This window comes from Penaeus vannamei, chromosome 33 (assembly GCF_042767895.1).
Source record: "Penaeus vannamei isolate JL-2024 chromosome 33, ASM4276789v1, whole genome shotgun sequence".
Lineage (NCBI taxonomy): Eukaryota > Metazoa > Arthropoda > Malacostraca > Decapoda > Penaeidae > Penaeus > Penaeus vannamei.
This window is the reverse complement of record NC_091581.1, coordinates 27,009,067-27,014,066: the sequence shown is the minus strand read 5'-3', so window position 1 is coordinate 27,014,066 and position 5,000 is coordinate 27,009,067. Positions and strand designations below refer to the sequence as shown.

At 36.8% G+C, this 5,000-nt stretch overlaps 1 protein-coding gene across 1 annotated transcript in view; it reads left to right on the top strand.

Moving 5' to 3' along the window:
• Window positions 1–1,480: 1,480 nt before the first annotated feature.
• LOC113804027 (uncharacterized) overlaps window positions 1,481–5,000 on the top strand; it is a 45,721-nt gene continuing 42,201 nt past the window's right edge. The window contains exon 1 of the mRNA XM_070144926.1: window positions 1,481–1,581. The gene's annotated coding sequence lies outside the window, so the exon portion shown is untranslated. The remainder of the gene's footprint in view (window positions 1,582–5,000) is intronic.

Below are 5,000 nucleotides of genomic sequence, written 5' to 3'. Positions count from 1 at the left end.
TCTCTCTCTCTCTCTCTCTCTCTCTCTCTCTCTCTCTCTCTCTCTCTTTCTATTTTCTCTTTCTACTCTCTTCTTCTCTTTCTCCTCTCTCTCTCTCTCTCTCTCTCTCTCTCTCTCTCTCTCTCTCTCTCTCTCTCTCTCTCTCTCTCTCTCTCTCTCTCTCTCTCTCTTTCTGTGTGTGTGTGTGTGTGTTCGTGTGTTCGCGTACGGTTGTGCATATGCATATGCAACAACAGAAATAACCCCAATAAAGCTATATAAACGGACAGAAAAAATATATTAACCGATATACATCAGAGACACAAGGAATGCCCCCACCTCCCCCACCTCCCCCCTCTCCCCTGCTCTCTCCCAGACCTTTGACACTGTGCAGAGTTTGGTCATGAGTTCCAGTCATGTGAGGGCGAATGGCAATGAAATTAGTCCAGCACTTTCACCTCTATGTCTGTCTCGTCTTCCTGTGTAAAAAGTGCGATGTTGTCTTAGAGAGTTTGTGTTTAAGGGTTTTGGTTTGGTGTTGTTGTCTTTGTTTTTACTTGTTATTAAAGGGTTGTTTTGTTTGTTTTGTTAGTTGTTTTTTCGGGTTTGTTTGGGGTGTGAGTGAGGGATTTGTTTATTGTTCTCTCTCTTCTCTTTTCTCCCTTGTTTCTTGTTCATCTATGTGTCTTCCTTCTTCTCCTTCCTTTCCTCCCTTTTCTCATTTTCATTTCCCTCCGTTCACTCCCCTTTCCTCCGTCTCCCACTCTCCCAATTTTCTCTTACTCCCCCCTTTCTCCTTCTTTCCTTCCCCTTCCTTCCTTCTTCACCCCTCTGTCTCCCTACCCTCCCCTTTCCCCCTCTCATTCTCCCCTTTCCATTCTCCCCCCTCCCATTCTTCCCCCTCCTCTTCTCCCCCTTCCCTCCTCTACTCCTCTTCTCCTCCTCCTCTTCTCCCCCTCCCTTCTCTCCCTCCCCTTTTCCCCTTCTTCTCTCCCCCTTCCCTTCTTCCCTTCCTTTTCCCCCTCCGCCTCTCCGTCCCCTTCTCCCTTCCTTTTTTCCCTTCCCATTCTCCCCCCTCCTCTTCTCCCTCCCCCTCCCCTTCTACTCTTCCTCCCTCCCTCCCTTCTCCCCTTCCCTCTCCCTCTCCTACTCCCTCTCCTCTTCCTCTTCTCCCCTTTCTTCTCCCCCCTCCCCTTCTCCCCTCCTCTTCTCCCTCTCCCTTCTCCTTCTCCTCTTCCCCATCTCCCCTCCTTCTCCTCCTCCCTCCTTTCTTTTCTTCCTCCTCTCCCTCTCCTACTCCCTCTCCTCCTCTCCTTCCTTCCCCCCTCCCCCTCCTTCCCCATCTCCCTCTCTCCTCTCCTCCTCCTTCTCCCTCCTTCTCCCCCTCTCCCTCCCCCTTCCTCTCTTTCTCCCCCTCCCTTCCTCCATACTTCCCCCGGGTGACAGTCCTTCAAGGTTGACTGTGAGGAAATGACAGTCCTTGTATCACTCTACCGAGGTCGTTTACACTGATATTAAGTCTCGCCGATTCTTCCCTCATCCGGCCAGTCGGTAATAAGCTGCTGTGCGAGAGGGAGAAGCTTTTCAGTCACGGCGAAGCTGGTAGGCAGAGGATTTCATTTCTAGTTTTATTTATTTGTTTGTTATTATTATTATTCATTTATTTTTTTTTATTTATTTATTTTTTGAGGGGTTGGTTATGCGTTTGTGTGTGTGAGTGTGTGGGTGTGTGAGTGTGGGTGTGTGAGTGTGGGTAGGTGTGTGTGTGTGTGTGTTTGTTTGTGAGTGTGTGTGTGTGTATGTGTGTGTGTGTGTGTGAGTGTTTGTGTGTGAGAGAGAGAAAGAGAGTGAGTATGTATGTGTTTTTGTTTGTTTATTTTTTGTGGAGGGTGGGTGTTTGGTAGGATATTTTGTGTTTTGGTTGTTAGAATAATTGCCTTTTTTTCTCTCCATTTATTTATTCATTTTTCTATTTTTCCTCTTCCTCTACCATTTTGATTTGTCGCGAAAGAAATTAAGATTTCGAAGCTTTTCCGGCTAGGAATTTCGAGTTACAGTTGGAAGTGAGAATATGTGAAATCCGAGGAACAGTAATGCGTTCTTGTGAATTCCATGAAGCATTCAATTGCTTTACTTATTAAGAAAAGTGTAGATTTCTAATGTGCACACACACACACATATGTGTGTGTGTGTGTGTGTGTGTGTGTGTGTGTGTGTGTGTGTGTGTGTGTATGTGTGTGTGTGTGTGTGTGTGTGTGTGTGTGTGTGTGTGTGTGTGTGTGTGTGTGTGTGTGTGTGTGTGTATGTGTGTGTGTGTGTGTGTGTGTGTGTGTGTGTGTGTGTGTGTGTACATGCATACATACATACACAGACACACACACACACACATATATATATATATATATATATATATATATATATATATATATATATATATATATATATATATATATGTATGTATTTATGTATGTATGTATGTGTGTATGTATAGATATGTATGTGTGTATGTGTACATACATATAAACAGATATATATATGTATGTATGTGTGTGTACATACATATAAACAGATATGTATATGTATGTATGTGTGTCTGTACATACATATAAACAGATATATATATGTATGTATGTGTGTGTGTACATACATATAAACAGATATATATATGTATGTATGTGTGTGTGTGTACATACATATAAACAGATATATATATATGTATGTATGTGTGTGTGTGTACATACATATAAACAGATATATATATGTATGTATGTGTGTGTGTGTACATACATATAAACAGATATATATATGTATGTATGTGTGTGTGTGTACATACATATAAACAGATATATATATGTATGTATGTGTGTTTGTGTACATACATATAAACAGATATATATATGTATGTATGTGTGTGTGTGTACATACATATAAACAGATATATATATGTATGTATGTGTGTTTGTGTACATACATATAAACAGATATATATATATGTATGTATGTGTGTGTGTGTACATACATATAAACAGATATATATATATATATATATATATATATATATATATATATATATATATATATATATATATATATATATATATGTATGTGTGTGTGTGTGTACATACATATAAACAGAAATATATACTGTATTCTCGATGGTCTACATCCTCTACGTATGCATATGTGTCAGAAGATGAGGGAGAGTGAGTGACCTTAATGGAGGATGAATCACCCACGAACTCACGAAGTGGAGGGTGATGACTCCGACAGAAAATGGAATGAGGGTGGAAAATTTTAGCCAGAAAGATGGCGAAAAATTATTTACTTTTTTATGGAATGAGGGTGGAAAATTTTAGCCAGAGAGATGGCGAAAATTATTTACTTTTTGTATGGAATGAGGGTGGAAAATTTTAGCCAGAAAGATGGCGAAAATTATTTACTTTTTTATGGAATGAGGGTGGAAAATTTTAGCCAGAAAGATGGCGAAAATTATTTACTTTTTTATGGAATGAGGGTGGAAAATTTTAGCCAGAAAGATGGCGAAAAAATATTTACTTTTTTATGGAATGAGGGTGGAAAATTTTAGCCAGAGAGATGGCGAAAAAATATTCCCTTTTTTAAAGGAAAAGAAGAAGAAAGAAGTTGGAAAGAAATTGACGCAGAATATACAGAAGTAGGAATATAGAGAGGGTGGTTGAGTTATAAGGATTTGAGTTGGATATTAAGGATTAGAAGCAAAGAGAGAGTCGGCGGGTGAGTCACTGAGTAAAGGCAGGAATCTGACCTCAATTTGGTGAAAACAGATGGAGACGAAATCGCATGACTAGCATTGATAACGCGCGCGTACATGCAGTCATACACACACGTACATACACACACGCGCGCGTACATGCAGTCATACACACACGTACATACACACACGCGCGCGTACATGCAGTCATACACACACGTACATACACTCACACGCGCGCGCGCACATGACCTCTTGTAGTAATGCTTCTTTCAGTTTTATTATTTTCTCTTAATCACATTTACTGATTTAAGTTATGATGATGATGATATTAATGATAATGATAACAATGATAATAACAATAATGATAACGATGATAATGATGATGATGATGATAACAAATAACGATAGTAATGATAATAATGATGATAATAATAATAATGATAATCATAATAATAATAATAATGATAATAGTAATAACAATAACAACAATAGTAATAATAATAATAATAGTATCACTAATAATAATAGTAATAATAGTAATGATAATAATGAGGATGATAATAATTATGATAATAATAATGATAATAACGATAATAATAATAATAATAATAATAATAATAATAATAATAATAATAATAATAACTATAATAATAATAATAATAATAATAAAAATAATAATAATAACTAAAATAATAAAAAACGACAATAATAATAAAAAACGACAACATTAACAACGAAACGAAGGAGACATAAAACAAACAGAATAAGAACATAAGAAAAAAAAAAAAAATCCTTCCCTCCAACACTTTAAGAAACTCACAAAGACAAGCAGTCGTGTTCAACAAAATTTCAACATCATCAAATTTTCTCTAAGTCATGCAACGCATAAAAGACGCCTTGCAAATTCAGCAATAGACTTTGCTGATGGATCTCGGGTTGCAAAGTCGATGAAGTTTAATGATAAGCTGAAATTGTGCATGGTGGTTGCAACCCAAGCTGATTGGATGGAAAGGTTGCAATACTGAAAGGGAAGGGTTGTCTCCGTGTTTTTTTTTTTCTTTTTTTTCTTTTTTTCCTTCTTTTTTGTTGTTTCTTTCTTTTTTTTGTTTCTTTCTTTCTTTCTTTCTTTCTTTTTTTTTGTTTCTTTCTTTTTCTTATTTCTTTTTTTTTTCTTTCTTTTTCTTATTTATTTTTTCTTTTTTTTTTTTTCATTCTTTTTTTTTTGGTTTCTTTCTTTTTTTTTCTTATTTCCTTCTTTTTTCTTCTTTCTTTCTTTTTTGTTTTTTCT